Genomic DNA, 12911 nt, shown 5'->3' on the forward strand with positions numbered 1-12911 from the left:
TAAAGTCAATTTAACTTTACATGTCCTGAGAGACAGTAGTCATTCTCAGGGAAGGTATTTAAACCTTTGGGGAGTCTGAAAAGAAACCCATTTGCCACTGCACTGAAGGTTCTGTGTGACACACAGAAAAAGATGATGCCACTGCTGTTGTTTTAACTCCATAACCAAAGAACACAAAGGTAAAACACATTGAAAATGAAAAGTTCAAAGCCCCAAAATATAGCAAAAGAGCTGGAGGGCTCTAAGGTTGAGGCAATGAAGCACTTGTGTGAGAAATCTCCCTAACACTCGTTCCCTCCAGACTAAGGGACAGGAGGATCTAATCCCCACCAGGATGGATCTCCTGTTGAAAGTCAGTTAAATGGGCAACTGAGTACACCAGCAACCTTTTGTAACCCTTGCTATGAAACTTTCTATCAGTGGTTTTCATTTGTAAACTATATGACCTACAAACCTGTTGTGGTACATCTTTCTTTTTTAAGGTATAGGGGATCTGATCTAACAGTCCCTCAGAAGTTGTAACAACCTCTGAACCTACAATAGGCTTTTTCAAGAGGTCCTTGGGAAGGGATCCCTTCGATCTAGAGGAGCCTCTATGGTTCCTCACCACCTCTCTCACAAGAGCAGGTTTGGTCTCAGGTATCTTGGTTGGAGGGGCTGTGGTCAAGCAAGGTACATGCAGCCACTTCCTCTGAGATCTGACCGTACCTATTTTAGAAGTTTCCCTCCTAATACTAGGATTTACATTGGAGTCTTCAGTAGAAGCCCCAACAGTCTTAAGGTGTTTAGCCTTAGACCTATTTTTCCTGGTTTTTCACCAGCTTTGAGAATTACCAGTTCTCACAGGCCTACAGAGGGGTCCAATGTGTCTATCCACCTCTTCCTCAGAAGCAGGGGGGGGTCAAAGACTTTACAATTGGATGGGTAATGATGGAGTTTGGTTGTGGCTCCCATTTCCCTACTATACTAGCCTCAGATTTGCCTGGGCTAGAGGTCAACTTACTAGCACCAGGGCCTCAGAGTGGTCTCTTAAGGTTGCCTCTCTAGCCAATTTGGTTTGGTTCTGTTTTCTCTCAATGGGAGGCCTGGGGGTACTGGATACTACTCCTAGAGTTTTGAAATCATTCCCCAACAAGAATCTCCCAGGCACCTCATTCTGGACGCTGACAGGAATCCTCACTGTCATGTTATTACACTGAATGGGAGCTGGTAGAATTGGAACCAACTGGACAGGGCCTCCAGAGAATTTAGTGGGACCTTTGGGTGCCTTAGCAACATCCTCAGGCTTGAAAAAGGTTTCATCCACTGCTGTTCTGCTGGCCCCAGTGTCTCTCCTGGCAGGAGTATCCTGGACATTGACAAGAACACTGTCCATATAATACCTTCTAGAGTTTTCTGGAATGGAGTCATACACATCCATATTCTGTTTCTTACCCAGACCCATGGACTCTACGCATACAGTTGCCTGAAGACCCAAGGGTGCTTCAGCAAATAGTTGAAAGTTGCCACTAGCCATTTGTACTTCTTCCTCTGGAGAGAAGTCTAAGGAGGCAGTGCTTATCCCTGCAGGTTTACCCTTCCATCTGGGATCTCCTTTCACATGGTCAGTTGACCCACAGACATAGCATTTACCAAATGCTCTCTGGAATGGGGGTTTCTGCTGACCTCTCTCTTGTTGGGCACCAGATGATTCACTAGCCCTATTTGGTTTCCCATAGGGACTACCCTGGTTATGTTTGGGGGCCTCTTCTGGTTGGATGGATTTAGATGTATGTGTGTTCCCACCTTTGTGCTGCTTCCCTCCATCCGTTTTGGGAGTTGCCTCAAAATCCTTATGAGTGGCCAAGTTGGCTACCCATGAGTCAGCTGCTCTAGCTAACTTTTTGGGATCTAATTCCATAGAGTCAGTTAAGTGCTGTCTCAGATCAGGAGAGCAGGCATCAAAAATAGTTTCCAACATAAACAGATTCCTCATACCTTCATAAGTGTTAACTCTGTAACCCTTAACCCAACCATCTAAGTTGTTCAAACATTTACACACCCAGGGAGCCCAAGTGGTATCATCATGCTTTTTGAGGGTTCTAAACCTCTTAAGATACTGAGAAGGGGTCTTCCCAAATCTAGCTATCAAAGCTAGCTTCACAGTTTCATAATCCTTTCTGTCTATATCCCCCAACTCCATTACCACATCAGTTGCAACAGGGGGTAGCCAAGAAAAAAGCCAGGGAATCAACTGATTCCCTGTAATGTCTTGAATCCCATGGTTATATTCAAAAGCAGCCAACCAATCCAAAATATCAAGGTTTACCTCATACATACTTACTGCATCTTTGGGCATGCAAGGCCTCTTAGGACTGGAAGACCTAGAAGACTCTTGGAGAGAACCAGTTTCAATAGACACATTTTTCATCTCTAGTGTATGGTTCAATTCCATCTCTCTGGGTTTAAGTCCTTGATGTTTGCATTCAATTTGAGCTTGGATTCTTTTAAACTCTAACTGAGGCTGAGGCCTATGAGCAGGTAGAGGCAAAATAGGGCCTACATCTGAAGACTATTCTTCCTCATCTAACTCATCCATAACATTTGAGTTACTCTCAGAAACATTATCCTCATCAACATTTTCCACATCTGCTGCAGGTGTGGGGGATTCAGACCCACTCCTCAGACTTTGGTATTCTAACAACTTTTCTATCAATTCAACCTTTTTGCCTTTTACAGTGAGATTCCTAGCTTTACACATATCTCTGAATTGATCAACAGTTAAAGTCACTAGGGTCTCCTGTCTGTAGCTTTCCATATCAGTCACGATAAAACAATTGCTTTACTAGTGTTGCTTTGCCTTGGGAGGATTATTTGAACAAACGTAAAAGTAGCACTCTAAATGTAACAAGTATACTTTATCCTCACCGCTGTACACCAGTGTTAGCCAGAATCACCTGCAGTAACCTTTGGGAACACTACAGGCAATTAGGACTACAAGTGTAAGCATAATTTCACCTTTGGTACAGTAAAGTGGTAGCAATGGCCGAGCAGCCAGACTTATCTCAAGAGTTTAATTGAGCAGTAGAACAAGTTACACAAAGGACCAACCAATACAGTGATTCAAGTAAACACTTACTCAAGGTTTCTTGGTAAAAGATATACATTTATTTACTCAATCAGTTCTAAAACATTACACTAGCATAAGCAGCTCAATATCACATAATGATACACTACAAAAATTCCACTGGTAAGTAACTAAACAAGTTTAGCTCAAAAATGAAGTGTGAGCAAAATAGCACTTTAGATACTTAGAAAAGGAGGGAAAAGACAAGGTTATAAGAATAGACAGCCCAAATACAATCATAGGCAGGGCAAAGGGTTCACATTAAATACAACCAGCAATTCTTCTCAACAGGCATGGGCCAAAGTCAATGGTTCAGAGTCTTTTGTATAGAATGGCACAATTCTGGTAAGTAACGGTTAAGTCTTTGCCACAGATTTTTAAAGAATTTGGCTAGGCAAAAGGTTTGACGAATGTCTAGGGAAGGACACGCCTTCATAGTTGAAGAAAGTTTCATGCACTTTCTCGATGGCAGCAAAAATTACCGGACCGCGGTTGCCCATTACCTTTTTTAATGAACAAAGCTTTAGCTGAGGCAGTTGTTCCTGGCAGTTCGAGCAGATCTCGCTGTTCCTGTGCTTCAGTCATGGGGACAAGAAGGAGGACGTCGGTAGGTTCCTGGACTGCCCATGGAAGAAGCGAAAAGCTGCAGCAAGACATCGGTTTAAGGTTTAAGTGCCTTAAAGTCCCCCTTGTTTCCTTTCCTCTGGCTATCTGGTTTTAAGCAGCACTCTACTGAAAATTCGACCAGAATAGGACGGTGTCCAGGTGGCTTACGAGTTGGTTGTTCCCACCAAACTCAAGGGAAGAAGTTAACCTTGAAGGGCTTCTCTGTCGATTGGAGTTCCAGGCAATTTGAACCTGCAGCAGGGCTTCACCGGTCGTCCAGGAGTTGCAGCAGTCCTCTTCCTTTAGCTCTTCTTCGGTTCTTTCGTACCAGTGGTCGACTCTCCTTTGCAAGTCCCAGAGACCCGCTTTTAAATAGTTTTCCCCCATTCATTCATCCTGGCTGTGAATCACCCAACAGGGTGGCTGTTCGTGCCGGACAGTCAGCCAGCCAATCACACCAGAGTGCATTCAGGTCCCCTAGGAGACTAAGCACAGGGAGTTTCGGGCACCTCCCTCACATCCTGTCCACCCCAGACACTCTGGCACCAGAGGAGGGCTTCAGCACAGAAGCCCGCCAAAGGGCATGCACAAAGGGACCAAACCTGGTTTGGCGCGCAGAGTTCCACACAAGAAGGACTTTTCTTAAAAGAAATGGCGAAAAAAGATGACCAGAATCTGTTTTTACAAATAGGTCTTTGGCGCCATTTTGAAAAACATGGCTACTTCTGATTTTGAGCTACCGATGTCAGCGGTAGCGAAAAAAATCACGGTAGTTGATATAAACCACTGCCACCAGCCATTTAAAATAGGAAAAGGTAACATTTTACTGTTACATGAGTGTCTAGACTCAGGGGAAGCTAAGCAACCCCTTGAGCACTCTATAGTAAGATAGGGTGTGCCAGGTCAGTAAATTTAAAGAGACTAGTAAAGTCAATTTAACTTTACATGTCCTGAGAGACAGTAGTCATTCTCAGGGAAGGTACTTAAACCTTTGGGGAGTCTGAAAAGACACCCCTGTGCCACTGCACTGAAGGTGTTGTGTGATACACAGAAAAAGATGATGCCACTGGAGTTGTTTTAAAACTCCATAACCAAAGAACACAAAAGTAAATCACATTGAAAATGAAAAGTTCAAAGTCCCAAAATATAGCAAAAGAGCTGGAGGGCTCTAAGGTAGAGGAAATTAAGCACTTGTGTGAGAAATCTCCCTAACAGTGAGAAACATGACTGTGCTGTCATATGCTGACGACGCAGTTCTGTTGGAACGCACTTGGTTAGCACTATAGAAACTTGGGAACATTTATGTCAAATATATGGGTTGCATAGACCTGTCAGTAAGCTCTAAGAAATCACAACTCATGTGTGTTGGCAGGGGGACAGATTAAAAATCTACCCTACATTTTTGCATCTGGACATAAACTCGACTCGGTGGATACATTCACCTACCTAGGAGTGATTTTTAACAACAGGGCCAACTGGTCCGATAATATCTCTGAGACAACGCAGAAATGTAGCCAGGCATGTAGTCCCTTATATAGATTTGGAATAGAGATGCGTGGGCTAACGGTTCATCCTACACTTAAAATTTTCTGGGCCAAGCCTGTTGCGGCATGTGTTTATGGAGCAGAAATGTGGGGTCTGTGATTCAGATCAAAGCAAATATATCTTTAATTTAAATAATTTTTATTGGTTTCAACACAAACAAACAACATACAACAAACCTTATAGTACATGTTTCCAATTTTCAAGATTTGCATGTTTCCTACAATGTCTACTGCTTACCCCTTTCCCTCCCCCACGGTCAAGCCTACTCCATTTCGCTGTCCGCCTCTTCTTACTCCGGAGGGGTTTCGTTTCCAGTGTTCACCTCAGGGTCCTGGTCGCTCAACCAGTTTTGGGCAGGCGCGTAGAATGTGGCCACTAAATGTTTCCAGGCTGACAGGTTTCTGCCTCTTCCTCCCCTCCCCTGTATCGCACTTCCTGCCACACTGCAGTTTCAGCCTCAGTCCATTTCTGCAGATCTGTCCACCAAACTTCTATCCTGGGTCTATTACATGCCTTTCATCCCATGGCGATTCTGCGCTTGTCCAGTATATATGCCAGGTCCTTTAGTTTTCTTACATGTTTCAGTTGGCGTGGCCTCGGGAATCCTCCTATCAAGCATGCCAATACCGATTCTATATTTAACTTGATTCTCTTCTCCTTTAGCCGGTGGGCTACTTCTTCCCAGAATGCCCCAACCTCAGGGCATGCCCAGAACATATGCGTCATCCCCACATTTTCCTCTTGAAATTTTGGGCACAATTGTCGCTCTGCGTTTTAAATTTGGCTATCCTCTGGGGTGTCATATATGCTCTGTGGGTTATATATAACTGTATTTGCTGGGGTCTCGCGTTCCTAGACACTTTCTTATGATATCCCTGGGCCCTCTCCCACATCCTATCACTCACACGTACCCCGACCTTTTCCTTCCAGTCACTTCTCAATAGTGTCACCTCTTTACCAACTTTAGCAATCAATAGCTCATATAGTCTGGATATCTCATGCCCTCCCACTGCTATATCGTGTATGGAGTCTACAGAGGCGTCAGATGGCTCTGCCAGTATGATTTCTGACCATTTCTCTCTAATCCGCTGTGCCATTCTATTATATGTAATATATTGCCCAGCATACAACCCTGTTTCCTCCACCAGCGTCCCAAATGCCTTGATCTCTCCTTCTTGCCATATATATCCCAATGTTACAATTCCCACTGGTTCCCAGTGTCTACTGATTGCTTTCAGTAGTTGTCCATCTCCTCCCATCAATGCTGCCAATGGCACCTGTGAGGAACCCGGGGCCGGATTCTCCATGACCTGACAGGCTCTGTGCCATACCTTCCAACCTAGTACCAACATCTCTGAGCTCTCTTCCACCTCTGCTTTGGGCAGCCATATTATTTCTTTCAGGAATTATGGGTCACACTCCGTACTCAACAGTCCTGATTCTGAGGTCAGGTCCTCTGATAACCACTCAGCCACATACTGTAATTGACTGGCTAAATAGTAGATCTCATAGTTTGGTAGTTTAATACCCCCTTTATCATGCGTGTTCTGCAGCTTCCAGAGTGCAATTCTGTTTCTCGTTCCCTGCCACAGAAAGTCCCTGCACCTGCTGTGCAGTTTAATAAAGAACCTCCTCTGTATCAGGTATGGTATATTCCCAAAAAAGTGTAGTACTCTCGGCAGTACAACCATCTTCAGTAGCGCCCCTCTACCCATCATTGCCAGGGAGAGTTTGGTCTAGAACATCATACTGCTTTCTATGTTCTTTATCACTTCCTCCGTGTTATGTTGATATTCTGCCACGCCTACGTGTGGTAAATGCCTATCCCCAGATATCTGAACGTGTTTATCTCCCATGGTATCTGCAGCACTGGTAATTTATCTCTTTGGATTCCTATGTACCTCCCTAGCGGGAATATGCATGATTTTCTGGGGTTCACTGCTCTGCCAGATAGCGACGCAAATCGCTCCATCACTTCCAGAATATATTGGAGGTTTTCTTCAGGATATCGTAAGTACAGCAGCATGTCGTCTGCATATAGCTAGACCAGATGCTGCACCCCCTGGATGCTGATCCCTATTATCTAATATTGCTGCCTCAGATATATTGCCAGGGGTTCTAATGCTAAGACCACGGGCATCCTTGTCTAGTACCCCTACTTAGCTGCCACCTTTCTGAGATAACTGCCCCTGTTTTAACTCTAGCTAACGGCGCGTTATACAATAATTTCACCCATCTGACATACCCTGGCCCTATCCCATATTTGGTCAGAGCTGCGATCAGCCAGGGCCACTTGACAGAGTCAAAAGCTTTTATTGCATTCAGTGATACAATTGCCATTTCGTCCCCTCCTCCTCTCGTATGTTGTATGACTCTGTGAAGTCTCCTGAGGTTGTCTGATATGTTCCTACCCGGGACATATCCAGTTTGGTCCCGGTGTATTAGCCTGGTGATGATCTGCTTCATTCTATTTGCGAGTACCGCGGTGAGCATTTTGCTATCCTGATTGAGCATCGATAGTGGTCTAAACGATCCACAGTCCTTGCTCGGTTTATTGCTTTTGGGGAGTGGGATGATGATTGCCTCATGCAGGGATTAAGCAAATAGATCTTTTGGAATGTTTTGGGGGCCCAAAGAGTACCTCAACCTAGCTGCTTCATCAAAAATTAAGAATGGATTATACAAATGATCCTATAAATTCAAAACCCCTGCTACCCTGGATTAGATTATGGTCACAAACTGAGCTACATTTAACACACAAGATCCTACAGGATCTGAAATCTTCAGATATCTGCAGGAATATTACTTGCCTGAACCAATGGGAAAAGGCATTTGCGAGTATTGGTGTTTGCAGAGCCATTGCCACATTGGTGCAGCAAAAATATATGGAGAATAGAATAGATTTGCATGGCTGTCGGCAGATCAAAATTCAGTCCGCCTTAAGGTACCAAGATTTTGGTTGCAGTAGGCAAAATGCTGAGTATATTTGCTGGTGCCATTGCAAAACGAAAGAGGAGTGTTCTGCTCCATCTGAAGACAAGCCATTTCATGTTGTTAGGGGCTATGACGACAAGAATTGTAAGGGCTCAGAATCTAATATTCGATGCAATCTTAGACTATCCCAAGAGTTGGTTCATCTGATGCTTTTTTGCCCATTTTTCTACAAACCTATGCTAAGATTTTTAATACCAATTCTAAGGAAGTCAAACTGTAGCTCAATAATATGCAATTAGGTATACATTACCATTGCCATCAAGACAGGCTGCAGTGGCTGTATATATGTTTTTAGAGGCTACATTACAGCTGATGGTGGATAATTTGCTCGAATGATTGGAGCTGTAATGTTTCAAATTGTATTTCTTTTTATCGTATTTTTTATATTTTACTATGTTTTGCAATGTGAAGTATTTCTTATGACTTGCATAGTTTTTGTATGTTGCCTTTTATGAAGTCTATGTGCTTCTAAATAAAGATTCATTCATTCATAGGGCACATCATGTTATGTGTTAAGTAGGAAGAACATGTGTTGCTGCAATGAATAAAGAGGCAGCAGAGGTTGAGTGGAGAAGTTAGTGTTTAGAATACAAATCAGCTGGTAGGCGTCATTGAATGAAAATGATATATATTAGTAGTAGTTGTTAGGAGGTAATAGTAGAGTTGAAGAGTATTTAGGCCATAGCAGGGATTGATAATAATAAAGTGTATATACACTTCGAGAAACTCACACAATGTTTTGTGTATTTCAGACACAAGGGCACTTTTCAACAAATACATGAGGGAGACATGCACATAGAGTGACCCTGCACTCACACCCACGAGCAGAGTCTTAAGGCCCACCTCGACAACATGGCCTGTGGAACCCGGCCTAAAGCCCAGATATCACCAAACTAGGGCAAAGAAAAATGCCCCTCTTATGTACTCCCCCACCCTTGCGTCGCTCATTGCAATACTGTCCCTTGACTGACTATCCTGCTCCAGAAGATCCAGCATTCCAAATTAAGACCTTATACGAAAGAAGGGGCTCCTGAACTTGTCACAAAGCAACAGGAGGAACATTGGACTAATGAAAGGTCCCAGAACTTGACGTGGAGAAGAAGAAAGAAGTAGACTGAAGATGTCCAATGGAGTTCAGCAAGTTGACTGCCAGGGGTGTTCACACCTAGCATCTATGCAGTTGATTGGCGAATGGGACAGGGACAAGCGAAAATGTGTTGGGGTTGAGAAGAAACTAAGTGTATTTTTGATTAACCACTCTACTCGAATGGAAGGAGAAGGAGAAAAATAGTTGCAAGGAGTGCAAGTAATAATGTGCCGTTGGGTCATCAAAAAAGTGTTCAAGTGTCAGCTAATGACAATCCCTTTTCTTGTGGTGGCATGGTCACTCATTGTGCATGTTAACTAATGTTGTGTTAAAGGGTCAGAAAAAAGAAGGAACTGATTACACTCTCTGGTAAAATATATATAATACAAAATAAATAAATAGAAAACAGGAAACAGCATGGGTGGAGATGCTATTGGTCGCCTAGGAGTGCTCTCCATGTCACCTCCCATATTGAGAAGAATACTGCATTGGGGCGGGTGACAACGGTACAGGGGAGCGCAAGAAAGGAGGCAGTGGTTGATGATTTCGACCAGAGGGGGGAAAGTAAAGGGGCAGATGAATATATTGCCCCTCCCCCTGTTGATAGACAGATGAACATATCACTCATAGCTCTTGCCCATCCACGGGTCCAATAGAAATGTTCAAAATGATGAACATGACATGAGCCAAAGATGGCCAGAATAAAAATAAGCTCCTCATCACCTGACACATGAAGCAAATATGCATTCACCATGAGGAAACACGGACATAAGGTCAAATGTGCACTTAGACATGAAGAATATTAACATGGCATCCATAGAAACATGAGAAATACTAAGATAAGCAATGGATGAGCTGAATGCAACAATAATGGCATGAGGGTACAGCTCACTAACATAGAGAAGCAACTGTGATGAGCGGCCATGTTGTCTAGGATGAAGGCAGAAGTCAGCTAAATGGTAAGAAATATAGTTTCAGCAGTGTTCATAAGAGTTTTTTAATGAATAAAAGTTGGCACTAAGTAAGGCAATAGATAAAAACGGACAGGGGCCAAGAAGAAAGGGAGAAACAGCTAAGTGTCCTTGACAGTCTGTCTGGAACTTGTGTTAACTTGCCAACCACTTCTATCCAGTTTTGAGTTGCGAAGATACTTTTCATGTTAACTGAAATATAAAATAGAAACAGAAAGCTTTCTGATGGTCAGCATATGATGAGGTCACTGGAGGATGATGCCAGAAATGGGTAGTAAGTGTATTTGTGCCAGAGAGTATGTTTCCAATGAACTTACAATAATGTACAGACACTATGGATGTTTGCACCATCAATTCTTTTGCCCAGCCCAAAATGTAATTAATGTCTTGTCCAAAAAGTGTGGGGGGGGGCAGAGACTTTTTCAGTCATCTCTGGACAGAGGGCTGTTTCTGAATTACTCTCCCCAGCCGAACTGGAGATAAAATAAATATTTCTGTTTCCTGCACAATGGTGAGTTTACATTGGAGTGTACTTGAGAAATGGCACTATTTGAACACTGGCCATGGCTGTAAGCCATGAGCACTGGCTATTGGTAACATTATGAGGGTATAGTGGACACTGAACTAGGATGCAGGGACGGTGCAGTGGATAATGGGGGTGGTTTGGTAGGGATGGGGTTATGGTGGAGCCTTATGTCGTAGGCAATTTTACCATGACTTGCATCTCCAGTATGTGCTGCTGATAATTATACACATCAGTATGTGTTGCAAAAAATAGGTTTGTTAAAGAAGGTTTATGGGACACAGTGTTAGCCGACATTCAAACAACGGGTGATAGAGAATGTCATTTAAATGCATACTTTGCTGATGTTCACTATGAAAATACTCCTGTGGCCTCTGCTCATTTTCATCTTAATATGGAGGCATACATGTGGAGGACACCCACGCGTGCCTGCATCATTGCATACATCAAGATGATTGATGGACAAGATCTACACAGAAGACAGTAAGCCTTTGAAAACTCAGGTCATTCTAGGCATTATGGAATTTTATTGATTTTATGTACTTTTTTTTGCACTTCGCACGTATGCTCTGGAGGCAAGAATTCACACAGACTGGTGGGCAATCGCCCTTTTGCCCCCTTTTCTGGTCCCTCCATGCTGTCTCTATATATTAACACACCGTTTTCATCCATCTATATCCATGCATCAGTATTTCGTGCTTTAATCATCTCTATATGTGCAATTTGATTTCTGGAATGAGTTTGTGCATTTTTAATCCGCACATGGAGATGGGTAGTGAATAGCTGGTTAGCTAACAGCATTACATACTTTTAACGTGTTGGAAAGTCAGTGCATTGAATGATCCAATAGGTTGCAGAGTCCCAACAGTGAAATTATTTAACCAATGGACACAATTTATGAAGTGGTTGTTGGGGTTAAAGTGGAAACCCCTGTTTTCATGGTGTGTATTTGAATTCAGTTTTTTGAGAAGTGAGGAGATGGCTTGAACGTTTACAGGCACGATATGATTAGGTTTCTTTGTGATTTTGTTGCTTGACTTTACATTGAACAAAGACTGCCACTTTTTTGTAAAAACTCTTTTGACAGTAATGCAATCACCATCTAGCCCAATCTGAACACTAGGGGCAGGCGGATCTGCATCTGCATCCCAACCACACTAGTGCAGGATGGCCCCCTTTCTGTGCATCCATATGAAACATTGCATTTATGCCCTGGCAGGGCTTTAAGTGGGCCAGAGCCAGCCCGGGCCAAGCCCTGTCTGGCTCCAGAAAGGGCTCCCAAGGGGGATCCTGCCAGCCCACCCCGACTAGCCCTGGCCATGCCGATACATCGGGCAGCAGTGTAGCCGAAGCGCTGCACAGTTACACAGAGCGCCTACAGGTGCGAGCACTTGGGAAGTACTGATATCTGCAGAAAGCCAGTGTAACCATGGCTTCGGCTACTCGGCTGCCAGATGACTCTGCACTATGAAACAGGAGCAGGGCTGGAGGGCCCAGTCTTTCCTTTTGTTTCTGAGTAAAGAGTCATCATGCAGCATGAAGCCTTTTAAACAAGGCTTTATGATGAGTGATGATGCTTTACTCTGAAACAAAAGGAGAGTCTGGGCTCTCCAGCCCCCCTCTTGTTTCAGATTACAGAGTTATTACGCAGCAGGCAGCATTTTCATTCATGGACCCCATGGTTTTTACCATGCAGCGCCTTTAATGAAAGGGCTGACTGCTGCTTGTAAACTGGTGTCACACCGTTGGTTCCCCCAAGGGGCTGGGCGCACCAAAGGTAATAATGCCAGCCCCATCTCGCCTACTTTCACCAGCATCCCTGCCCACCATTGGTGATGGGGGTTGGGGACTCTTGTTAGAGGGCGTGGCCTAAGTAGACACATACTTCGGCCACACCTCTTATGAGAGCAGCCCCTCGATTTAGCATCCCACTTAATTCACTGTGCCCAGGGCAAAAATGCTTGTTTGTGAACTCTAGCAAACAGCAATGTGTCGTGTGCGTGTTCTGCACCTAGGGTCGGACTGGGGCATAGAATTGTGTTCAGCAAAATTAAAATGTGGCCCACATTTGCAAATGGA

The sequence above is a fragment of the Ambystoma mexicanum genome, chromosome 10 (assembly GCF_040938575.1).
Source record: "Ambystoma mexicanum isolate Mex_15411 chromosome 10, UKY_AmexF1_1, whole genome shotgun sequence".
Classification (NCBI taxonomy): Eukaryota; Metazoa; Chordata; class Amphibia; order Caudata; family Ambystomatidae; genus Ambystoma; species Ambystoma mexicanum.